The sequence below is a fragment of the Ooceraea biroi genome, chromosome 7, assembly GCF_003672135.1.
Source record: "Ooceraea biroi isolate clonal line C1 chromosome 7, Obir_v5.4, whole genome shotgun sequence".
In the NCBI taxonomy this organism is placed as follows: Eukaryota; Metazoa; Arthropoda; class Insecta; order Hymenoptera; family Formicidae; genus Ooceraea; species Ooceraea biroi.
This window is the reverse complement of record NC_039512.1, coordinates 15,880,754-15,908,747: the sequence shown is the minus strand read 5'-3', so window position 1 is coordinate 15,908,747 and position 27,994 is coordinate 15,880,754. Positions and strand designations below refer to the sequence as shown.

The window sequence follows — 27,994 nt, the reverse complement described above, 5'->3', positions numbered from 1 at the left end:
TAGATAAACAGCGCACACTGTGTTTCCTGATTCTAATTAAAACGCCGTAAACGCCGTATTTTCAGGATTTTTTTACCCAAGATTACGAGACATTTTGTTTTTAAAAAAATATTTTATCATTAATCCTTTACAATAATTTAGTTCTATTGCTCTTGTGTTTTTGCTAATTTTTGCTAAATTGCTAAAACTAAAACTAAAACAATTATTTAACGAAATATATTGAATAATAACCATAGCGTCGATTATTGACTTACTGCCATTAGTGTGGAAATCTGCAATAAAGTTGTAGTAATGTTATCGACGTCAAGAACGATAATATTACTATTACTATTATATTATATTATATTATATTATATGGGGATTCATCGAAAATAGTACGTGATAATAAACCATGCCATAATTCGAGGGATTCTTTGAATATGATGACGACTGCACGTATATATAATAATTGTAAAAGCAATTAACGAATAATTTAATTTCGGTATGATTGTTTTCAGTTGCAGAAAGTCGGAGTACGTGTTTTAATCCAATCAAGCCACAGTCTCTCTCTCTCTCACGACATTATTTATTACACACGCAATTACGGCGATTGTGAATTGGTACTCGTAGACGAAATTTGCCGCGAGCTTATTTCGTCCTTAAAGTTCGTTACCAGCACGATTGCGAGCGCAATACGATTGCGAAGTAGTACAAGTCAAAGAAGAAGCAGACGTTGACGTCGAGACACCCAAGAAGCAGGCGAAAGCAATCGTCAGCAAACTGGAAATAACGACGCGCTCAATAAGCCGCGAGTAGTGGTTCGTTTATTCTATAAACTGCGAGTTTTTCAGAATGCATCCAAATGCGATCACTGTTCAAATTGATTAAGCAATAATCAGCAATTCTTCGAGAGATCAAGAAAAATATTCGTAAAATATATACGAACATATAAACATATAAAATGAATATATTAAAAATCGTTTAATCGTAATTTAAATAAGAAAGAATAACATTGTCGAGAAATTTTAAAAATAAATCCACGTTGATTTAAGAATCTTAAGCTCGTAAAAAATAATCTCATTCTATTAACACAACTTATCCGAAAGTTAATTAAAAGTCTGCAATTAAATTATGGAAAGTAAAAGTTTCCCCGTAAAATATGATAATTATATAAAACAAGTCGAGAACATTTTACTATCAAATTGCTTAATATAAAATTATTATAGAATGTAGAATATCTGCGCATTTGTATCATGTAATATCGCAAAAATACAAATGAAATAACGAGATCCTTCAAAGCATTCTTAAAAGTCAGAAGACTTCCTGCAGATTCTGATTAATTGCGATAAGTTTATGAAGAGTGTCATTATAACTTTTCGCCTGGAATGAATCGCAACGAAACGAGAAAGAGCACGGAACGAATTATTTGAGTTCTCAAAATATTTAGAGAACACACTACCGATGATTATATGAATGTAATAACAATCTCCAACGTAATCTCTAATGCAGCAATCGAGTGCGATTGCGGTTCATCGAGGCATGATGACTCGTGTAGCAAGTAACACATAATTGCTGCACAATTGAATGGATAGTTATCTCGCAACCGTGAATCATCGAATATCATTCGGCAATTATCAGCGATGCGCGATAATTAAGTGAAAAGTAGCGACGGTTATCTCGTAATTATCGTTGTGCAAGGCTATGAAATTATCCATCATTGGTATTCGAAAATTCGTTGCTCTGTGTGTGTGTACGTGAGTGCTGCTTGCGCGCGCAGGAGCGCAAGTTTTATTAAATAATTAAATAATTTGCGATTATTATACGTGACATATTTGTGAAAATATGATAAATCAACGGCGCGCGTAACACGTAACGTAACGTAGCGTAAATCATGAACGCGTTAACAAATGGTGCTGCGAAATGTCAGTTTAATTAATACACAAAGCGTGCAATTAGAGAGCATCGAGGGCGTTATCGTTATTCTCATTCAATATCGTCGCGATATTATTACCATCTTTACGAATTTAGCGTTGAAGCTTCTGTTATCTCGCGCGAATATGCGGGGCGAGATACATCGCCTGCATAATTGTTATTGAACAAGTCGCATTATGTTGCAACGGGCGACACAGTTCAGTAATTAGAGTTTGTTCCACTTATGGACGTTACTCTGTTGGTGAATTATTAAACGGCTTAGAAACAGTCTGCGGAACTTTTGTCGTTCGTGTATCGCCGTATTCAAACATTGGCATGTCCAATTTTCATTTCACGTATAACCACAGCTAATTATCAGCCTTCTCCCCCACCTCTCGACAAATATTTTGAATATTGACACAATAATAATCAATCAACCGGTAATTAAATCGAATATAAATATGGGGATTAATATATTCAGCATATATCGCGTTAATACTCTTCCCATCATACAGATATTATAAATCTAGCGTATTATTTGTTTAATGCAAATCTTTCTTGATGCTAAATTAATCAATGGAAAAATGCATAATGTAATATTTTTATTAAATGCATAATGTAATATTTTTATTATCGAATAATTCTTTATGTGACATGTTATTTTAAATCATTGTAATGTCTCGGTAAATATTGTGCTTTAAAGAGTAATAAAAATATACCTTTTCAAGCGAAATGGGCAAGTAAAACCTTGGTTGATGCAATTATTGATACTTCTAAAATATCACATTTTAATTCACATATAATAAGTCATAAAGTCGTAAAAAAAAGACGTTAAATATAATTTTCCACCTAAACGGTCGCTCTTCTGCTGGAACTGTCCGACGTTTAATAAACGTGCCGAAAAGGGGGTGTGCCTAAAACCGGCATCACAACGGCTGCTATCCTGTACGTACAAAGAACCGAACGAGATATACATTTATCGATATTCCTCTCACCCAGTCGATTTTATGCACTACCTTCGAGTGTATCGAATTATTCTGCATGGAAAGTTCATTCTTCTTGAGTCACGGACGCGAGCCCGCTCTTTCACTGAGCTGATTCCGCTTTCTGAGCCACAGCCTCGCAAACTTACCCTCGAAATTTGATCTCGGAAGGTAACGCGTGCATGCCGTTCCTCGTACGTATTCCATACTAATAATCAAGTCTATGTTAGCGAAGCTTCGTGATGATCGAGACATTGCTTTTCCCGAAAATTCGTGTCACCTTTCATAAACAGATATTATTCAATTTAGGCGGAAGTATTCCAATTGCTCTAGTAATCCCGAAATTATTCTTTTTTTCGCATTTTTCCAAAATATGAGATATGTACGAAATTATTTAAATAATCCGCAAATTCTATTCTCGTTGTACAATGCTAGAAAAAAATAATATAAAAAACGTATATTTAATATATAAATACTTTAAATTGATTTTTCATTCTCAAGATAATGTATTAATTAAAAAGTGCTTAGTTACCATCAAGTATTAGCATTCTCATCTAGCATTTCCGTAATCCAATCGTACGTGAATCGCGACACGATAAATGCACATGTACTCTTAATTTACCTAAACGTGCTTAATGTACGTGCACTTCCATCTATTGCAAGCTTGTTAGCCCATTTCATTCCCTTGTCTATCAGAGGGCTAATGTTTGCAAGAGCCTCTTTATGTAAGACAGAGGTAATGATGATATGCATGCTATAACGATAGCCCATCCGCTACATAACACTTGTTGCATTAATAAACACGTTATAACACACAGATTATCACTCTTCTAACTGCTTTATCGCGCGATTATGTTAAAGATAAAACAGTAATAAAATATAATCTGTGGACGACTATAAGATACGAAAAGAGATGTGTAATAGATTATTATTCTCTTAAAGAAAAATCCTTCTATCTTTGCGATAAAACAAATCGATCGAAGATAAAGAAATGAAAGTAGAAGAAACGATATAAAAAACTATATAGAGTATAATATCTGAAGGCTGTGCAAGTATCGCGAAGACGAGTGCGTATCTTTCAACGAGGACCAGGCCGTTTTCGACCGTTTCCACGGAAGAAAATACTATTTTGTCCTACGCCGTACTTGCGGAATTTCCTGGAATTTTCACAGATGCGCAGCGTAATCCCGGGATTTCGCTCTGTGACCTTTTCGCGTTTCCGCAGCACTCCCGGCAATAGATCTCGTCCCACGCAACTCTCTCCCTCTCTCCCTCTCTCTCTTTTGGCAGTTGGATCTTCTTTATCCTTCGTTAACTATATTATAAAGTAAGTGGGGGGATTCGCTTTCCTTATCTTCGCACAATTATCCGTTGTGCCGCCTAAATTGCTCATTGGCTTAACCGCTTTCCGCGTCTCTTCGCCCTCATCCTCTTTCTCTACCTCTTTGTCATCCTGGACTTCCGCTAGGATCGTTTCATTGAAACGCTCTCGCGAAGCGAGCACTCGCAACCCCCAACTTCGAGATCTGAGACGCTTATTAAGAATCATAACCCGTTGAAATCCATAAGGAAGTGAATCCCAGCTAAGTAAGTGCAAATATATAACCAGATATGTACATAATATCTCTCTCCGGAGCAGACGAAGCCGACGCTTCGAAACAAGATAAATACCTACGGCGCGGAGCGATATTTACCTGTAACGAGCTTGAAGTCCCATGATTTCTGCAAGTTCGCATTTATCCTTAGGCAAGATGCAGTAAATAAAGGCGCGTTTCCTCGGAAACGTTCATTCGTCCATCCTCTCGAGCTCGTCATCGTGGATGTTTGTTTCATTAATATTGTGTACTCTTGAATAATTATTATTGATCATAACTATCACTTTCTCTTCCGGAAACACAATCTTCCGTTTTGCATTTTTGCGTGTTTCGTTCACATTTGTAAATGTTGATTGAAATGCCGAATGCAACATTTTTGCCATTTTACCTACTATTTCGTAGCACGTTTTACACATGACCTTTTTCTGAGAATAAGCAGCGGTTTTCGGAATATTAATTAAAATTAACAGGAGTAACGCACGCGTTACAATATTATACAATAAAAGAAAAAGAATTAAGAGTCAAACGCCATGCATATGCTCAATTTTCATTTTCTAGAAAGTCTTAATAAATTTTTTCAATCTTAATCACATCATAAAGAAGTCTAGAGATGAGCAAAAAGTTAGATTAGAAAAGAGAAAGTCATTAAAAGCAGTTGGAGTCACTGCGAGGCTTCCAGGAAAACTGGAAAGCCGGATCGTAATAAAATATGAAAATATCCGGTTCTCCGGTTTTTAAATGCGTGATCATGACAGTGATGTTAAAAAGAAAATTAGATATGAGACCCGAGAAATTATTCCTTCTACATTAATTATGCGCTTCACGTTACTTCCCCGCATAATCAACTTACAATTATTCGCCTTTCTTGTGTATTTTCAATTCATTATCATAGAATAACGAAAGTTGTAATTTATATCGTTCATGTGGCCAAAAATTATAGCGTTCTGTGCCAGCAGTTGTTATCACGAACTGATTACTATAAATATGGAAAAGAGCAAGTTGAAAGAAATATTTAGCGTGATTTACTGTGCCAGCAGCTTCACGTAACGCGGTTAGAAAAGATAATTTGATAAGTATGAAGAAGTGCCACTCCAACAAAAATTTCAGTTTTTTTTAGCAATCAACAAAATTCGTTCAAAAATGATATTTTATGAAAGTCTTAAAGCAAAAAAGTATATCTTATTATCTTATTCGTGTTTTGACAAGCAGCTTTATAATCGCCTCTAACAATACAGTTTCAGTAGATTTATTTTTCATGAGACAAGTTTTATACAAACATCGTAGTAAGTAAATTCAATTCAATATGGACGTATGGAGATACATTTAATTTAACTACAAAAAAAACAGAGAGAATTTATTTTGCTTGGTCGTGGAATTTTGAATTATTGAAGTTTTCCTTGCAATAACGAATGAATAAATAACCTTCTCACTCCCCAATGAGGTTTCATGAGGGATGGCAGAATCACAGGCGATTTCTGGTAACGAGCAGCGACGAGAATCGTCGGCGGTATAGGAAGCGACCACCCGTCGAGATGTGTATAATACGGGCTGTGATAATCGTGATCCGCCCACGAGCCATCCACCGCACGCCCCGGTGATTTTTTCACGAGCCAAGGGTGGCGTAGGGGAGAAAGTTTTACGAGCGAATGTGAGGTTTGAGTGGAGCAAAGCGGACGAGTCGTTCCCGCTGCTATGTAGCCTGTAAGGCCCGAAGGCAGCTTCTAATCTACCTTCGACAAACTAAGTTACTGGTTTCCTTCGCGCGGGGGCGGACGGAAAGGGTGGCAGAGAGTAAGGCTGCGCCCAAGTTTTCGCGCGAAACCCATCGCCCGGAGCGGACTTTTCTTATTCCCGATAAAACCTCCGCGACTGACACGGTATAACAGAAAAATTGCAGAGCACGCAATGACAAATTAACCCACGGCGGATTTACCTCTCGTGCGTTCCTCCAGCTTCGAATTCGCATGAACAGTGTAAGATTAAGCTGCAAATAATGTTACTTTGAAAGACAAGTCGAAAGATTGACTGTACGGCAGACCAACTGTGATACAAGTGTAATTAATCCAATTCTAAATTTAAGTCGCGATACGTTAATTTTGAATTAGCGCTCGACAGCTGTTTCACTGCATTGCGCAGCTGCAGATGGTAATTTACAACATCAAGCCAAAATTAATTGAAAGGAGGCTTTTATTGCCCACATATATTCCGAAAATTTATTCGAAAAAGGAATATTTAGTTTTCACCATAAATTAATTTCGTAATTAGGTTTCGCTTGGAATTTTATCCATGGAAACAATTTATGGAAACAATCTTCCAGTTTTATCGAAAAATCTAAAACTCTAAAGTATTTCTTCACATATTCAACAGTTCCACTATATGATATACATCGCAATAAAAATCCATTCTTTTACCGTTAAACGTATCGTTGAAAATTTTCATTGCAAATAACACCAGGTGACATCGACAAATTTATATTTTATGTATGCATTTAGATGTTACGTTTCATCTTAAATGCAAATATTATTTTTCTCTTTCATCGACATGTACAGACATATCGACACGAGGACAATGCAGTTGAAAGGGACATTGTGCGACCTCGTGACAATCGATCTTCTGGACGTCTGCAGTATTTAACAACGTGTTGTATTTAATTTTCTTTCGTTTTTCGTCCCTATTCTACTTCAATTATTATCCTCTGCGATCTATCGCGACTTCTATTATATTTCTCGCGTCGTTTGACTTCGATAAACGCTAACGCGATCACTTTCTTGACTAAATAAACCTTTAAAATAACGAGTTTGTCGCGCTGAATTGACAAATATTATTAATAAACGATAATATTCCTGTCGAGTTTCATATTTTCCCGTAATTTTTCTATTGTAAACCATTAAAAATACATTACGTTCGATATTTGTCTTTTAGGTCAATAATCTTTTTACGCTCTTTGTTTCTATTATCGTTAATAAATATTTATTTAAATATGTCGCGCATAGCGATTTTCCGACATCATTTGTACTGATGAATGACGCACAAAGTAGAAATAACCATTTTTTGAGCAGCTTGAAACATTCAGTAATATAACCATTACATTAGTCAGACTGTGATAGTACGAGTCTTCTCTCTTCGCCTTATCTCTCCATACTTTGAAAATATGAAAATGCATTTGATTGTAATCAACATGTTTCGATGTTTGCAATATGTTACTTTTTCTTTTATTTGTTCTTAGCAAAAAACAAAGAAAGAAAATCTCATTTGTATGCAATATATGCGTATCTAAATTTATGCGTATCTAAATTTGCGCTACGCGATAACGTTTGCCGAATGTTATTTATATATCGTTTGCTACGAGAATAACTTCTCGTTATTTGTTATAGGATAATACAATTTTTCACGTGGTTCTGTAAATATGTTCTTGGTCTCAAAAGGGATCTTTCAATTTTTATCGTTATTTTAAAAGTGTGCACTTTGTTAACGCGCATTTTATTACGTGAGATATTGTATCACGTTTTCTAACAATATGTATCATCGTATACGATACTATCAGTTATGTTAGGAGACGTTAGGAGATGCGACTAGTGGAAAATTTAAGGCGCCATAACGCAGACACTTGAGGGCGATATAATTCAACGTGCTCCTTTTAGCATCTCATGCTTCCACGCACACCGCACGCATGCAATATACCGTCTTTCTCGTCTTGTGTCTCCGACAGAATTTTTCCCGACATTCTAAAATGTTTACCGTGTAATATACTAGGGAAATAGATTGTCCCTGCGGCACTGGTAAATAAAATGGAAATATGCGATCACTTGTGCGCCCGCGTCCCTCGTCGCCATCCAGACGAGATTCAAAAAAAAGTTTCTCCGCAAACGTCCGCGGACGCACACTTCTCTCTTTCGTCCTTTTCTTCTCTCGTCCTGAATAAAACACTTAAACATGAGAGAGCAGCACGATATTAAAGTAATTTACGATGTTACTTACTGCATTATGATAGAAATGTTACCATGAAATGTCATCTCCGTATAAACGAGATATCGCCAGTTGAAATAACCGCACTTGGAAAAGCTCAGAAAATAATCTGTCTTGTAGAGATACTGAGCTAAACTATCACTTCTCCGTTGTATGTACAATGAAACATACAGTGAGAGATTAACACGCTTACCAAGAAAATACTGTATGCCCGTAACTATTAAAACTCGTGAAACAAAACTGTCAGACAATTCTGATATAAAAGGTCTTGTCTGGCAGGAATAGCGAGAGAAACCAACGAGGATATTAATCAATATACTGAATGCTATTTGAGCAATAGACGTGGAAGAAAGCTAATTTCGAGAGCGCGCGTTTTACAATGTAATTTCCGCTTTATACAATGCAGCGGCTGGCAGTCACCGTAATTTCCGCCGCAATTTTCGAAACTCTCACACTGCTCAGCTCATGAAGTGAACATGAAAAATATACTTGTAACATTGAGAAAAGGTCGAGTTTTTGAAGATTCGTAACAGTCAGTCTCAGGAATACGACTGTCTTAATGTTAAGCTCTAACCAATTTCCACCGACTATTTTAATGCCACCGTTCTCTCTCTCTCTCGCCTTTCCTCTCCCCTTTCTCTTTCTCCTTCTCGCCGGCGTGATGTCCATTTCCGCCTGACGTTCCTTCGTGATCTGCTGCTCTGCATGTGTAGTCCCGTCGTTCCGTTCCGCACATGCTCATTCACCTGCCCATCAAATGAAGGAAATTGCGCACGTTGGGAAAATATTTGTTCTGTGACGTGATATATCCATGGAGATATACTAGAGTCAAACGACAATAATTCACGCTGGATATGCGAACGGGAAATTATCCGCGCGTCGGCCCGCCAGGCGCAAAATCAGCAAAATCCACTCGACCTAGCTATGCGAACCCGCCGCGAATTCGATTTCAATCCCTCACACTAGATCGTAATAAACGTAGCCGCGGGCCGTTATCGAATCACTGATTTATATCAACTTCTCGCGAACGTTATGAATTATTTAATCTCGCTCGTGGGAAAAGACTGCGTTATCAGGGATCACACGATAAATAAATCTCTTTTACAATTTCGGACAATGAATCTACTGATAATCCCAGTTCAACAAAGTCGAGTGAGATTTATTCATTACGCAGACATTCTCCTATTTGTCACAAAATATAATAAAATGCCGGACTCTCACTAAATTAGCGTATGTCCCGACTGTCGATTCAATGGATAATTAAATCGATGCGTCGATGGACGATCAGTGCAGATGGCGAGTAATCAAGTTAACACACGTCACAGATCGTTGATGAATGGCCTATTATTAATGTACGATGCGGTGGCACGTCCATTTATCGCTCATTATCGCGTATATAAGCCCTTTCGAGCTCACTGCATTGCACACTCGGAGGAGGATATTTTCGTCGTTGAGCATCATCTCTCACAGGCTTCCTCCAACTTTCTCCGGCAAATCAATGCGGCAATTAGCGTGCCATTTGGGAATTCATCGATATTCGTCATTGGATATAGCCGAGATCGCATGAAATAGACGTCGAGATGCTGCCGCGCCCAAGAAACGAACGAACGAGCAGCAATCGTGCCTACATTTGCGAATCATTAATCATTCTTGATATTCGTATCTCTGCGAACTTCTTCTTTCTCCGTTCTTGGAGAACGACTGTTGTTTCACAGTGCAAAAATTTATACGTTCTTCTGCGAACGTATTGAGATATCTCTCGAGTTCATCTCTCTTGACCAATGTAATGAAGCCACGAGCCATGTTTTACGAAACCAAGAAGGTAGATTCGCGAAGAGAGCGCAGAGCCCAACAGGAATACGGGATATTCTTCGCGAAGCATAGGTATATGTTTCGTGAAGTTCGAAATCGAACTTTAGATAGTTTCTGTATTTATCAGGCAATACGATTCTCAAAGTTTAATGCACTTCACAAAACTACACGCTATATATTTTTGTATTCCATCTTCAGAAAACCTCCTTCTTTCTGTCATCGGGTTTTACGAAACTTGTTTTACTTGATAGTCAAAATAATAGGAAAAATAAAACCCTAATAGCGGTAGTGTACGGTAAAGCGTCAGACTTGTAATTACGGGGGACCGGGTTCTCAAGTCTACAGAAATTTTATTCTAAGTTGCGACTTCTGTACAAGAGTAACTGGGAAGACTCGAGTATGGAAAATTGGACTTCGTCTTTTGGAAGAGACATTAAATGTTGGTCCACACACACAACCGGTAAACCGCCTCCCCATGCGGCACATTTCTTATTCTCTGGGTTAGGCTACCCACTTGCTCATCATCTCTCTCAGATGGAATTGACTCCCAGTCACCGGAAATACTAGTTTCGAGTATCGGAAGAAAAACAGGCTCTAGGCCTAATATAAGAGGAAGAAGAAGAAGAACTCACATTGACTTTCCTTCTTCACAGTCTTCAGGTCCGCTGCGCTGAGCCTCAACACAGAGAATGTGTGGTGGACCTGAAGACTAGAAAGAAAATGATGGCGATGATGACAATTAATAATTGACAACTGAAGTCATGCCGATGCAATGAAATTAAATTTCTCAGAAAACATTGTGTAAATAAATACATCTATATTCCAAGTTTTTAAATTTTCCATTATGTTTTAAAAGAGTTGCTTTCTTGTCATTTGCGGTGAACATTATACACGCGATTATACGTGATTACAAAAATTAGATTATAAAAGACAGTAACTTTAAGAAGAATAACGAAGACGGAGTAACGAACTCGAGACAAGTATCATTCGTTATGCTATGACAGTAATTACGCCTATCTCCAGTTACGTTCCAACTTGCGCAATAAAGTCAGAGTGTTTTGTGAGGAGGTACGTTTATAAGCGCGGTAGATAAACGGAATCCGCGCCCTCTGATTTACGACGTTAACTTTCCGATCCGGCAGAATTGCGGAAACTAAAGCTCCGCCACATTTATCGAACATGGATTTGAAACAATAATGCATCGGTGTCAGAAGAATCGAAGTATTTTTTGTTTTACATGCACTACAGATTTATTTCTGCAGCAGATAAAAATATAATAATAGTTATTAAAATGTAATATCTCTTTTGCTTTTTGTTTAATTTCTGCTTTTATTTCATTTTTATAGAAATCTGAAATGTGATAAAGATTTGATTTGATTTAACGAAAACTGTCAATCATTCTGATGCCGATAACATTAAATACATTTTGTAAGTAATTTATATGCTTAAAGTAGAAAGCATTGAATAACAAAAAAAAAATATATTCAACTTCTTTAATAAATCATGAAATTTGTTGTATCTAGCACTTCGTAGCAGCGGTTATTTCCAACAGCAGAGATACTTGCAAAACATTTTATTGCGGTCCCATAGCGGGAGTTAGCTTTGTCTTCAGATAGGCTGTAGTCACCGCAATAAGACCGCATTTGAGTTTTCAAGGAGATAAATTTGAGAAGCAAGAGAAGATAAGTAATCTTTTTACATGCAGGATTCTGTCGCACAGCCCTGAGAAATGACAAGGAAATGATCCAATTCCCTCTCTACTATATCGCAAAACAGAAATTAACTTTTCGGTATCTAATTTCCATTTCTTATGCAAGACTCGAGCATGATTTAGTTTAGAATTGTAATTAAAATTATTAAAAGAAATCGAACTTATTCTTGCGAAAAATCTACATCGCATTACCCTTATCGTGCCACTCGTATGACCGGCAACCTAATAAAGCAAAAGTATCTTTAAATTAAATAAAAAACTTAGTTTCATTTTTTTCACGAATCGTCAAATTTGAAACTATATGCATAGTGCGCAGTAAAAACAAGCCAGTCGGCAAGTAGTTAAACATAACATGATCAGACATTGTCCTCACTATTTTTACCTATTTAATGTGGAGCTATCACCGCGCCGTCCGGCATCCTCTGGACTATTTTATTTCGTTTTATCGCAGGCTACGAGACTCCAAACGACACTCAAAGCGACAGCACAACCTAACGACACTTGTGCCACTTGAAAATCTCTTGTATCGAAAACTTTTCGCGCGTTTCTGCAGTTCCTTGACAAGATTTACGACGCCGGTCGATCTTGCGATTAGTTATTTCGATACTTTCGCCCGTTCTGCTCGGTCAAATTTTTCCTCGAAGGACCGGCGAATCTTTCTCCCGGCGTGCTCATGGCCAGAGACCTTCCGAAATTTCGGGCGCGCGTTTGCTACCGGGGGAAACCATCTCGGCGAATTCGGAAAACGCTCGCTCGTGTCCGGCGCGGCACGTCGATGCTCGCAGTGAGAAAGAGGGTGAGAAAGAAGGAGAAAGAGAGTGAGAAAGAGCCGGGGGTAGTCTCGAGAGGGCGAGCGAGAGGAGCAAGAGAAAATCGTCCCGGACGCGTCGCGAGTGACGAGCGCACTGAGGATCCGGGCGTCCCGTACAACTGCAGCCGCATGCGCGATGCAGGACGCAGATATGTCTCTCGTTTCTGCACATAGACGGATTTCTTGATAGGAATAAGAAGCGCGTGAACAAATGCTTAGATTTTATTTTTTTCTTCGATATAAATATATATTTATATCGAACACATATATATATATACATATTTATTTTACTTGTCATGTGAATATATTAAAAAACTCGGACCGGAAGCTCTAAACTAAAATTATGCCTTCAGAACAATTTTATAATTTCGGAACGAAAAATATTCCGTTTCAGTTGATTTATCATGTATAAACATTATTTTCTTTAAACTTTGTGTGTGTGTATGGGTATGTTTCTGCAATATAATTATTATTAATTTTATGCAAGTTTATTCTTTTTCTATATGTACTTATTGTCTAGTGTAATAAAAAGAAATGTTAACGACAGCATCGTACAGTGTTTTTCTTTATCTATCAATATCACGTTTGAAGTTTTACGTTCGCGTTCGTACCCACTACTGCACTTTCCGCCCTGTCTCATCCCCCGCATACCTGTATACGCTGGGATATTGATGACATTATTTCCATGTTTCCCAGCTGCGCTTCCCCGATAAAAGGACAGTACGGAGTTTGTGGCACGTCCAAGGAAATTTCTCTGGCAAGCCACAAAGAAGAGATTCGACTCGAGTCAACCGAACTGTTTGCTGACCGTTCCGAAACGATAAAAGTCGTTGACATCAGAAATCACTTTGAACATGTAGTATCCTTAAGTCACATGGTGATCCATGTCGCTGTCAATGTCCTTGTTACACATCTTATGAGTAAATATGTGGATACGTATTGAGCTGTAACATACATTCGTCTCGTTTTTCTAGTATTTTTATTATAGTAACGAATATATGTTATAATATTATACGTATGAATTAATAAAATTTATCAAAGAAACTACTCTTGAAATATTCTTCAATATATGTAGTGCGATAAATAATAGTTAACTCGAGTTAATTAATTTTGTCGTACAGTTTTTACATTTTACGGCTACCACATGCTACCACGGATCCGTGCGATTTAGATTCAAATATATATTATTCGCATATAAACGTTAATATCCTGGCACTTTATTAATCACATATGACAAAATACGAAATAAATTGATGTTGCGGGAAACTCTCGAACGCGAAATTTTAATCAAAACGCCACAAACAAAACGGGGGATATCTTTCATCAGAGTTTAAAGCGGAAATAATGAATGCATATTCGCGCGTTCGTATTTTTCAATTTTTTTCAGGTATGATTCGGAGATCATTGTACAGTGAGATATTCAAATCGCCCGATTTTTCACCGGACTCAATCCTGTATTTGAGCGTACGAGCATTCATGCCACGAATATTCAGATATTCGCAATAAAGCATCCGCGATTCTCTGTACATCCATACCTCGATGAGAGACGAAGGAGTTTCCTGAATTTTTACTTGACCATGCTTAACGAAATTCTGGCAAATTCGCGTACATCTGAATATTCCGCAAATCGCATTACCATATTTCCACGTATTTGATGCTAGCTTTAATCGTTACTGTATTCGCGGTAACCACCTACGATTTACATTTAACAACCGCATCTACCGGTAATTACGAACGATTGTAATTTGCATTACAAAAGCGAATGTTTAAAGCAATGTCCTAAGATACATGTTTAACAAATTATATACATACATGCATACCGCGCATCACGATGTAAATTAAATGTTTTCAAGTAATTTCAGATAAACCTCGTTTCACGAAGTAATTATTTTCTTCTTGATTTATTTGTCCTTAAATTTATTAGAAAATTATACGAAAATTAAGAATACTTGTAAATTAAATGAAGAGAAGGGTAATAAAATCTCTGCATTAATTTAATATATATTAGAATTTTGTTTAATTTGTCACGACTTGATTATATAAGACACACATCACATGATTGTATCCTATCGATCAAAACATTTGGGGTCACCAATTCATTATACATTCGGATCTTGTCGAGTCGGACTCGATTATATGCTTAGTTTTTACGTGTAGATATTCCTTTTGTATATTTGTGACCGTTGCAACATCGATCAAGCTTGCAGATTGGCGTACATGAGCCAAAAGAGGTATTTTAAATGATATATTCAAGATATAACAAACAAAACTCTCTCTCTCTCTCTCACGTGATCGCGGTAACGAATGTTACCGTAATATATTGCAATTCATTCGGTCAAAGTTCACGTAAATAAAGCTGCTGATGTACACACTATACACGCCTACACTATACATCCTACCGTATGCACGTACTGGAAACGAGATTTATCGTGAAAATATCTCGAGAGAAACGTTGATCGAGCTTGCTGGATTAAGATCGCGATAATTAGTTCGCAATTAAAGATATTTCAGTAAAAAAAGAGCGCGGTTGCGATTCAAAAATAATATTCACAAAATGTTGAAGTGACGTTTTCCAGCAATATTCTCAGTGACAAAGATTTAATAATAAATTTCTTTTACGACATCATATTTACGACACGCATACTTCTCTCCGAAGACATTATAGATTAAAAAAGAAAAAGTGAAATACACACACACTGTATTTTTTGAAAGCAATATTTCTTATCAAGCTTTGTTTTCGCGTATCCACGTTCTCAATTATTAAACTCGAGCATGTTGCAAAATTAAAGCGAGGCCCATGCCCGGAAGCGACCACACATCTCCAAGATATCCGAACAGATTTCGGCGGATGTATTCCGCGATGGCAATAAGCACGGAGTTTGCGGACTTGCGGGCCTTAGGTATCGGCCCGGGTCGAGTGTCAATTAGAACCTCAAGGGCTGCTGGCACACAGAGTGCAGTTAGAGCAAACGTCGAGCACAAAGTGCGGTCTTAACTCGCGCGATGTTCTGTTAATATTTATGTTGCTCACTTGTATGTAGGTCGCAGTGCATAACGTTGATAAAGCCGTCAAGTTGCCGTAGGGGAGGGTAACGGAGGGTCACGAGAGATTTCAGGGAAAAATGGAGTCGGGAGACAAAAGGGGAGGAATAAAGGGGTTGGTCCGTGCTTTGGATACGTTTAAAAAAAGCATCGTGTGCGGTCGCGGGCGATATTATCGGCGCACTACCCCGAATATTTCACACTTACGCGTGGAATATAACATTATCCTTGACCAGGTCTCTTGCATGTTGCAATTATAAACGCTGCTTGACGCTTACAATTAAGCACGACGCGCGACGCGTGACGTTACCGCGGTTTATCGTACTTTATCTCCGTTGCGCGCGGTACGCTAAGTGAAACATTGCACTTAAATTGAACATTATCACAAAACATTAAAACAAACATATCTTTATCTGGAAGAGAAAAAGAAAGAGAGAGAAAGAGCTGATTAAATTATCTTCATTAAAAATTTTTCTTTTTAATTTTCTTCCACCGTGTCTCTAATTTCATTATGTTTTGTCATTTCTGCGATTATTTTATTAACATACTTTGGATCAAATTAATATTACACACACAAGTTAGATTTTTATTTTTTTATGATTTAGATCACAGATAATACTGTTGATTAATTACTTTGTGTAATGACTATCGGCTACTCATTACGCGTTTCAATGAGATTTGAGCTTGAATATCACGCGACGTGTGGATTTGTCCTACGGTTGCGCGATTATACATATATATATTAATCTTTCATTTCCACGTACCATGTGCATCGAAGCCTAGTGCACAACAAAAGCGAAGTAAGCGCTGGCAGTTATGCGCGTAATTCCGTTAATTACCTGCATGACTTTGCGGTAACAATTATGATTACCCATCGGTTGATATTTCCAATTCAGCTGGTATTTCCTACGACGAAATTGCGAGCGATCTTCGAACAACACAATCTGGCTAAAAATACATACCTTTTTCATAAATAACTAGTGTTAAAAATATTTATAGCGCTAACTATTTCCATCCTACTGCAGCCGTTAATTTATTAATATAAATTAAACTCGTAACAAAGTAAACTGATAGAGATTTTATTTATCTTCTTATATTTTTTATGGGTATTATTTTGTACAAATGCTTAATCTTTTTTATATTTTTTTAAAGCCTATGCAGGAAAAAGAATCTGCAAAGTGTATAAAAGTCGACGGTAGTTTGGCTATAATTCCATTAGTATTCTTCTTTACGAATGAAAACATTCCGCTTTACGAAAGCTTATGTCGTGGCACGCCTGAATGATTTTACGTTCTTCCGAGGAGAAAAGGTCGGGAATAAATGGCGGAATTACGGAAAGTCGAAATGCCATGGTTCAGCGAGGAGATCCGCGACGGTCAATATTTCCTCGAGGCGACAAACGGACGGCTCCGTGTCGTCTGGCATTGAAAATTCAGGGCCAAAAATCGTGTTCATTTGTATCTGCGTGACCATTTGAATCGCTCGCTAAATTACTCGCGTCTACTATACGAGGAATTACAATTGTACGTGAGATCTGAGGAAGAAAACAACCACTCGATGCGTCACATTGCAAACGATGCGCGGACGTGGCACCGAGTGGACTATCAAAATAAAACTTTACGGACCCGTTCCAGTTTTGCGCAAAAGTCTCCAGTGTATTTTAGTGCGTGTGCGGCAAAAAAATTAGATCATAAAAATATTGTTCCAAGAATTCTGAAACAAAATAACCGACTTCTTCGCTTATTGTTATTATCCGCAATTACTAACAAATTTTAGTACGGACAGTGCAGGTAACTTTAGAATTACTGTTTTTTCATTTATACATTCTTCGAAAAATTTATAATAAACTTAACGTTTAATAAAATTCAAGTTAAATTTTGCAAAGATTACTTGAAATTAATCATAAAATGTAGTTTTATACACGTGTCTTTTATGAGCACAGTATGTAATAATAAACAACGCAGATACATACATGTACGGGACAAAAGATTTTAGTTTGATTAAAAATGTCAACGTATCCCTTTTTAAAAAAGATGCATTACTTTCATTACTATCTCTTTTCCACGATATTGATTAATTAACTTGATGTTATTTACCATCGAACCATCGAACGACTGTCATCATTGTTATTTTGATAGTTTGTGTATTTTTTACTGTCGAAAGCTCAAATCTATTTGTCAAATAAATCCAACTGGTATTTCGCATTAAGATCGAATAGGATTAACATAATCATACATTCCTATTTGTTGAGTCTGTTTTCTAAATATACGCAACTCTAACTCTAATGCAACTCATCGATTGACATTAATTATAAATTATTATTTGATTATGTTAAAAATCCTGTGATAAATTGAATTAGTATAAATAATCCTAATAATGATCCATAATTTCATCAAAAGGAGATGTTAATGGGGGTAGGTAGTTTAATTAAATTTTTGTTAATTATAGTTAAAAAATTTTTATTCATAATTTTTTGTTAAGGGTTAATAAAATATCGTTAACAAAGCTACTGTAGAAAAATGCTGTAAAGGAGAGTTCTCGCAAAAACATCGCAAAATTTGTTTTGCAAATATAAGAATCATTGTAAATCATAATTGAAGGTGTACATGTTAATACGGTATATTTTAATATGAGAGAGAGTTTCATCTGATATTAAAAAATATATTTATTTAATATTGAATATATTCATTAAATGTATCACATTAGTAAATAACGCAAGTATCAACTACGCACGAGACAAAAGTTTTTAGTCTGGTTAAATGTCAACGTAATATTTTCCTAAAAATATCATATTATTTGCACTATATATGCAACAAACAAAAGATCGTACACGCGTAACCTCGACTGTTTGTGTTCTTATGTATATACAGGGGATGATATTATTTTTATGCTTTCTCGTATACGAGACGGAAAATTGGAACGACAGCGGATATTATGACACGGTTGCCAAGATTAATTAATATACTTCTCGACAATGAACAAAGGAGCACGCGCATACTTTTACTTGCAAATATGCATCTCGTATAATGAGAAGAGAGAGAATATAATTGACACTTATTCTACGAAAATTTTTCATAGGATGCGTTCGAGGACACAGTATAGAAAAGTCTTTATTTATATTGTGGTTCGGATGCGCATTCAACTGGATTGAATTGACATATAAGAAAACACATAATAAATATTTCACGAGATGGATTCGTTTCTCACGCGATTCTCGAAAAATACTTGAAACTTGGAAGATTCACGATTTACGCTTCGCGTAATCCACGCTCTGCCCTTGGCCATCTCTGAACCGACGGTTTTATCCGCATCTTTAATCGACCCAGATATATACGGTCAACGGTGGAATTTTCCAAAATTCCTCGAGCGAAATGCAAATTGGAACTATTCAATTTGAGACATGCATGCGAATGCGGCGACAACGATCGCGTGCATTGCACGACGGCGCGGCGCGCGACATTACTCGCGTGCATTACGCGAAACGTTAAAGTTCAAACGTGCTTCTTTTTCGTGCTTCTAGAAGTCTGCGGTTCTGCGAATCGAACGGACCAACGATCGAGAGTGCCGCTGCAGTTGTTACCACGGAAAATGACGTTCGTACGTAGAGAAAACTTCCCTTGTGGCGGTACGTGCAGACTTGTGGCCAGCATTACGAGGTAACGTCGGGACGTAGGGGTTTCACGTGTTCCTTTTCTCAAACGGTGGGCGATAACCCGCTTCCCGCTGAGTTCCTCGTTGTAATATTCGCAGCAACGTGAGGTTGTTGTAATCCTCTGCTTATGTTGCCTCGCATGCGCGGATGATGGAAACTTGCTGCTGCACAAACTGCACAGCCATTATAATTGGCGAAGAAGCTAAGATGCGTGACTAAATGTTATCTCAGCTATCGTTAAACGGATATGTTATCTCGACTATCGTTAAATGGATATCGCCTCACAAATGTGTGTGTGTGTGTGTGTGTGTGTGTGTGTGTGTGTGAGAGAGAGAGAGAGAGAGAGAGAGACTTTTAGATGAGATATATAAACCTGATGTGGTAATCTCAAAATCGATTTTATTCTCATGAAAGTTGTCTGTAATTTTTTAATTACATAATTGAATATCTGAAATTTTATCTAATAAAATTCTAATTAGAAGAAATAATTCTACTTTTAATATTATATAGTTATATTTCGTAATGTCGAGTGTGATCTCAAAATATAATTTTAATCTATGGTTCTCAGTTAAAAGGATATTTAAAGTTAGACGATGAAGTAGAAAATTGTAAGCGATAATATTGCTTACGGCAATGTAATTTGTCTGAGAAGAATAAGAATAACTGAAAAATGTAGATTCCATGCATTTACCAAGAATGATAATGAAAGGTAGAAGTTTTTAAAGTTTTTTAAAGTGGATAACGACGAATATAAAAGAACAAGAGAGGAAAGAGTAGAAGAAAGGAAAGATAAAACAACGGAGAGACACAGACATACACATAGATATAAAGACGCACATGCAAAGAAGATGGAAAAGAGACATTTGTGGTAAACGCATATAAAAGTCAAGTTTCCAGGAACACGAATTTATAAAATTATTACCTTGTATTATAATCTCTTTTATAAATTATTTTATATATGTATATTTATGTACAAATTTAGTATTGTATATAATATTTAATATTAGCATTATAATATCATTATCATAATGTTCTTTCAATCAATATATCTATCTACATAAATTTTCAATATTTTAATTTGAACAATTTGAAAAATGTTATCACACCTTTTCACAAATACATTGTCAAATACATTATCAAATGATTAAAATGATAATTGATTACTGCTTACCGTCACAGGATCCAACCGAGTCGATAGATTTTCAATATTTTAATTTGAACAATTTGAAAAATGTTATCACACCTTTTCACAAATACATAGTATTATCAAATTAAATGATTAAATGATTAAAATTAATTGATTACTGCTTACCGCCACCCAACCGAGGATCCAACCGAGGATCCAACCGAGTCGTATATCTTTGAGCTTAAAGTCTCACCACCTTCGATACACCTCCTCAACGACGGAGTGCCAATTTGGGACACGGCCATTAAGCTGATAGAAAAAGCGCGCCTCAACGAAAAGTAAAAGACTAGAAGGGGTTGCGGTTACTTGTGTCGCGCGCTCGATCGACCGCCGCTCGATTGATTAATTGATATTGGAGCGAGCACTCGTTCGCGAGAGATATCTTACGCGAGCGAGCAAGTGCTCTGGAACTCACGTGTTCCTTCCGCAAAAGTCGGCCATTCGAAAGAACTGTACTCGGGAAAGATCGGGCTTCCGCTCCGTTTATGTCGATTCCTCTTCCCTTCAAGGAGGTTGTAATGACTTGAAGCTTTATGGGAGAAAAATTAAAAGAAACAGAGAAATAGAACTTGTCGATAGTATGGTGGAAATAATGCATAGCGTACACCCAATATACGACGAAATTAAAGAATTATAATTTCATTAAAAATTTTAGTTGAAGTATTGAGTCAGTCAAAAAGTTCGATTTTGCGCCAATATTTACTTTATTGCATTCAGTAGAAACAAAACTCATCAACCAAGTAATCACCATCGTTGTCTATGATTAGACATTGTTATCTATAATATAGACATTGTCATCTTTGTTATCTGTATTACATGTGACGTTGATATTGAAAATCGAATCGACTTTTTGATTCTGATCAAGTCAACTGATCCAATATAAATGACTTAGCAGGTTTTACAAGAATCTTGCGATATGTTATCGTACAATAAACACGGTATACATGGTGCACGATTTACACGATATACACATGATAATAAGGACATGCAACATATCCTCTACGCAACTTTTATTCAAATAGAAAATATTTCTTCAGCATATTGTTTGACGGCATAATTCAACGCTCTCGGCAAGTACTTAAAGTCGATTTTAAAATCAAAGCAAGACCGGATATTTTTCTACCGTGCGTCTCTCAGCGTCCGATCTACGTCGTTGAGATATACGTTACTATGTACAGTACATGACGTTGCAATGTAATTAAAATGGTTTGTACGTTTTACTTCATTAGATTACCTCAATCTCGGCAATTTTTTGCCACAAATAACAATTTCTTTAATAATGTTTTTCTTTCATAGTGTTCGAGTTCCATATGTTTCCCCTCTTGCTTATTGCATCGTAAATAGAATTTCGTTCTAGCAGCAATTTTCAACAGAAATAATAAAACTGAAAGTTTGAAAAATTATAATTGTATTGTAACTTATTAATATATGTATTTATATAACATAAAAATCATACAAAGCAACAATACAATACGAAAAATTATATATATATATATATATATATATATATATATATAATTGGGTTAATCGAAACATTTGTGCGGACTTTTTAGTAAAATTTAAACACAAAACTTTATGAAAGTTGAAAAATGAATGTATCGCACATAGATAATACAAAAGATACCTGCTAATGATTATCTCGATGATAAAACGCGGCCTTTCCGCATACCATCTGCCTGCTTTTCTTTAAAACCTTTAACTGTGAATAAATAAATGTAAAATTAAAATACTGAAAGAATTCTAGTGCAAAGCTTATGATTCGTTTACAACGCACCTTGACTCGTTGTAATACATACAAAGCGTAATTTTATGCACCCCCCGTACGCGATGCGTGTGCGTATTATATAATGCATATCATCCAGGGGGTTGAGAAGATATTCAGTGAAGAGACAACGCGGAAGGAGCTCGAAAAAGATGATTATGATCTAAGACAGTTTGCCCCGCAGCGGAGACAGGGGATGAAAGGTCTCAATAATAAGATCTGTGACAAGTCTCATCACCTGCGCATCAAGCTTTCAGGCAAATATTTGAGGACTGCATCAAATACGCTTCGCCGCCGTTCTCTAATATGACGCTCAAGCTTCATTTTCTTCACTTTGATTTACTTAAACTTCCATTTACTTACGACTTGAAGTATATTGGGCAACTGTGCAGTAAAGTGCAATACAATGTTTCGGGAAGTTTGCTTGCACATGTCTACGTTTGTTTAATTAAATTCAAGTAATCGATAATAGAATGCAATACGATTACGTTGTACTGTAAATGCTTGATATTCCGTACGGAATTTGATTTTGTTTCGATACGCCAAACGCGTTTCAATCGACGCAGAAATGGACCAGTTACAAGTATCTGAATAAATGAATAATTTTATGTTCTTCTTTTTTGATGTAATGTCTATCTGATTACTACGGTACGCGAAACAGTTCTGAACAAATAATCAGAAGAATATGAAGAAACGATAAGAGGAACATTTCGTCGGGGACGTGTGCGCGTCGGGGAGAAATTGAGACGGTCTTTCATCTCGGAATCGCATATTTGAATAGGTCGGAGAGACCATGATACGCTCGTTCATCTTCATGAACGCGAGGACTGATAGCAGCTTCATTCTGCACGCCCGCCACGTGGAAGAACTATTTGCAAGCACTGTGTGAAATTAATGCGGATATGAAGTGCGAGATAATTATAACGCGCGACTGCGATTGCACGCGCGCATGAAATATCGTTTCTTTTATATCATGTGACAGGGTTGTATTAAATGAACGTACATAATGCTGATATTTGAGTGGCGCTTTAATTTTCTACGTTTCATATTATTAAGTAATTATTGCGTTATTTCATATTATTAACTATTATTAAGTAAAGAAAATAAAGAAAATAAAGAAAAATTATTAAAGTTATTAAAGTTATTAAAAATATTATAGAGAAAAAACACACATACACATTATGATATTCCAATTATATTAACATGTAATAATTATCAGAGCGTTGCGACATATCTATATATTAAAATGTATATCGGAAATGGCAAGTGAGAGGAATATGTCGCGAATTCACTCTTGTTTTGAAATATCAACGAATCCTCGAGAGTGCCAAAGACATCAAGTGAATCAAGTTCCGCTTTGGAAGAGGGAGGAAGGATGCGTGGAGTGGACGTACACGACTGCTCGATCTTCGTGTCAGGACTAACGGGCAAGGGAAGTACATGCCGTGGTGGTTTCCGCAAAGATAGCGGGGGCGTCGAGAAGAAACAGAAAGAAAAGTTATAGCGCTATCGAAGATCGAGAATAACGAAAACGTTGGCGGCCACCCTTAATTCCCAGACGGAATTCGCCCGCAACGAGAATCCCTCGAGAGCTAATGTCGTTTCTCATGGTTGATCTTCGACCTATCTCGCCCGTGCCAGACTGTTACTGTGTCGGAGTACTTTGAATGATCGCGTGATGATCGATGACTCGCAGTTACCGCCCGTGAAGCACGATTTAACGGTTCGCAGAGATGGGATGACATAAACTACCCCAGGGAAGATCACGCTTATTCACGCGTGCTAAACGTAAGTCTATCCGCTACACCTCTCTCTCTCGCTCGCATAACGGCGATTTTACGATTATTTTTTTGCTGGCTACGTCGGAGAATCTCCATCGATTACGAATTTAGAGTTGGGATAGAATTAGCTCTACATATCCTAGAAAAGTTAAATTAAATAAATCATTTTTTATATTGTCACGCGTTCTCAAGTGTTACACATGACGTAATAATCATCACACATTTTAAAATTGGTAAATGCAATTGATTTAAATGGAATGTAAATTGGTTTAAATAATACTAATAGTGATGGCTAATAATTCTCTCATTACCAATGTTTACAGGAATTTTTATAATGTTCCACTATTCTGTTTACAGAAAAGAAGAGAGAGCCTGTTTATATAAAATCTTGAAAAACTGCACAATACTGAAAAGGATGGCTTCGCACACAATTTCATAACCAGAGCGCCATCATCCATAATTCGTCATATCGTCCTCTTTTCAAGTCCTCCATCCCATCCTTCCGCCTGCACCCCAATTCCATCGTTTTACAATTGTGATTTTTCTCGCTCCAACTCACTCTTTGTGTCCCGCAACATGTAGACCTCTGAATAGAGTGATTTAATTACCCGGTACATGCACACACGCGTACAAACGTGCGCGCACAGTTCGCATGCACAGCACGGGGCATGCACCAAAGCGTCGGGACAGGGGTGCGTTCGCATTTGCCAAGTGCTGGATGCAGGTTCGGCCATTGACAAACATTGACAATCGCACGACGTTTCGCGGTGAGTTCATGCATCTCGGCTGCATTTCAGCGGATTCAGGGGATTACGTGATCTTGCGCGAATCTCCTCGTGCGCGCACGCGGATCGTTTAGACTCGGGTCGCTGAAACTTCGAAAAAAGTCGATTCAATAGAGCTGCTGATTGGAAAAAGGGTTACGTGTATATGCACGTGAGAAGATGATAAAGTGCGCACGGATTTGATATACACGCGCACGAGGGATGATTTATTTTAAATCTGGACATCAGGATTGCTTGCGCTTGGATGTGTGCGAAAGTATCGCTCACATAGCTGCACTTTAATTAATTACATCAGGTTCTGGTTTTAATAGGAGGTACTCTGTTTTCACATCAAAACATTTCATGCACGGTTTTATACAAAACCGACGAAAACCTCGTCGCTGATATAATCCCCGCCGGATGTAAAATTGCGTGCAAATTTTGCGTGAAATAGTATTTCATATTACCGATTAACCGTGTTATACAAATAGAGGATTAAATACTGGAGAAAATTATAACTAAATTATAAGTAAGCAATAATGAGTTGAGCCACTCCTCCGAAAAAAATGCAGATTTAATAATTTCCTCAGTAAAGTTAGTTAGAATTTTTAGTCACGATGATAACAAAGCTGTGTCTAACTAATAATTAAAAATTCGGATTAGTGAATGTTTTATTGCCAAGTTCCATTTGGTTAATACTGGATATCTTAATTTTAATTTTTGTCGAAGAATACAGATACATTTTTAATTTCAACCTAATGTTCTTTATTTTGAAACATCTTTTACTCGCATACACTCGCTTTTAAATATTGACAAAAAGTAAAATCTTTTTCACTGTAGCCAACTGTACGAAAAACCATGATATTTCACACAGGCGTTTTATGAACAGTCCAATATTCGGAACATTGCGTTAATATATACGGACAGAGGTATTATTCATAATATATAAAGGCAGATATGCGAGCACGGTGAATAAAAGAGAAAAAGAGAACGCCATTTTACGTGGTTCTTTCAAAGCGAATGCTTTTAAAGGGCAAAAATAGCACGTAATAAAATCTCGAGAAACGCGATTAAAAAGGCTGATACACTCTTCGGCTGCTCAAGAGTCGCCTTTATCTCGTGTAATCATTCGCGGATCTGCAGTTGGCCGTGCTTACTTAAACGCGTTCTGCGTTCGGCACTTCCGGCAGTCGTTGTGACGACACAATTATCTTGCGTCTTAAAATCCGCTTTGCATCTCATTTCCGCGACAAAAGCTTGGCGCGAGTGCCAACCAAATCCCATCCGCATAATCACCTTACACCGAAATTACGCGCCTCAAGCCCAGTTTCGTGCGTAATATGTTTGCCGTGGTCGCGTCAAACTTATCACGTGACGTTATTTGTACAAAGAGGCCTTTTCGGCGAGGAAAAGCAACGTTAAACAGCATTAATCGATCGCGATCGTATCGGACGCACGATCGTATTTCTTTCCTCTCTCTCTATTTTTCTCTGTCTTTCTTCTCTTTTGCTTTTCATCGAAAACGGCTTTTCAGAACGGTCGTGCTGAATGAAGCGAACGATAAGTGGAAGATCGAGAAAATTGAATTGCACGTGATGATTGCTGGAAGTATATTGCCAGCGAGCGGGAAGAAATTCTCGAGGAACATGAACAGCTGTTATGTCACTGATTTGAAAGCCGTAATTATCAGATCTTACTTCGTCGGACGTACCATTTTCGAGAAAACGTTAGGACGAGATGGTTTAGAATTTATTTTGCAAAATTCGAGTGACGAACGCGGCTGGACGGATCGCGATACGATGCTAAATAATGTAGCGATCGATGTACATACGTTACGATTTATCATCAAGCACTATTCAGTCGCGCGATAATGTGACACCTGAAAGCTCGGATTCCGAATCGAAATGTGCTGATGCAGATGATTCTCCGCGAGACTAGAGAATAATGTATACCCGTGCGGTAATTTAATATTACAAAAGTCTTTCATAAAGCGTGCCAATTGTACGTGCTTAAATCTTCGTCGCGAGATGCACGAAGAAGATAATGAAGATTAACGATTCAAAATGTACGTTTCACATGCAACGCCTTACTTGACTTACAGCGCGAATGTCGCGACCGGGATATAGAATTTGCATGGAAATGTTTCAATTAAATGTCGCCAGGAAGCGTTTCCAGAAATGCGCACTGTGACACAGCCAACAAGCGTGGATCAGCAGTGAAAGGAGCTATTTATGCAGTGAAATGTTCAGACCGCCTGCGCGTATGTTGGGTTAATGCATCATGAAGTTAAACAGTGGTTTATCCGTCCAACGTCATTCCATGGAACTCTACGTAGGCATGTATTAAAAACCTTGCAAATATCCCTTGAATAAATTAATGAGGATCAACGAGACGAAATAGTTGAGGAACGGTATTCATTAACGATATATGTACCTTACTACATTTTATATCTAAAATATTAGGAGTGTGATTTAGTTTTGAGGGTTTTGCAACAGTGGCTGTAGTGTCAGTTTGTTCCAATAGCTGTTTCCGATAACTGTTGTTTCTTACAGTGTTGACATTATCCATGACATTTAGTAGCATTATAGCAATAACAGTCGTGTTTATATCATCGTAAAAATGCAACTTCCGAAAGCTCTTTAGCATTTTCCACATGCGTTGCTTTTGTTTTTTAATCAAAAGAAAACTGCGGCTGACGGTTATAGAATTCTTGTGGAAACTTATGGTGATTCTGCCCCATCAATTAAGACGTGTGAATACTGGTTTAGACGCTTTAAAAGTGGTCATACTCATGTGAAGGACAAAGAACGCTCGGGACAACCAAGAAAGCTTGAAAATGCAGATTTCCAAGCATTATTGCACGAAAATCCAACACAATCCACTTCAGAACTTGCCAGAGCATTAAATGTTGATCGTACAACAGTTAGCAAACATTTACATGAAATGGGAAAAATTCAGAAAGAAGGGAAATGGGTTCGACATCAATTATCGGAAAGTGCCATTTGAACATTTGCATTTCGTTGATCGCCAGGCAAAAAA

The 27,994-nt window shown here is 37.2% G+C and overlaps 1 protein-coding gene across 12 annotated transcripts in view; it reads right to left on the bottom strand.

The window, feature by feature from the left end:
• Nucleotides 1–27,994, bottom strand: part of LOC105274726 (octopamine receptor Oamb) — a 101,191-nt gene that overhangs the window by 21,979 nt on the left and 51,218 nt on the right. For 4 of the 12 annotated variants that reach the window (XR_893122.2, XR_893123.2, XM_011331070.3 and 1 more), the window contains exon 1: nt 12,340–12,887. The exons of 3 other annotated variants lie outside the window; for them this stretch is intronic. The gene's annotated coding sequence lies outside the window, so the exon portion shown is untranslated. Of the gene's footprint in view, nt 1–10,878; nt 10,956–12,339; nt 12,888–27,994 lie in introns of those variants that run through there. 5 more of the 12 variants (XM_026971426.1, XM_026971427.1, XM_026971430.1 and 2 more) reach the window with 3 other exon arrangements.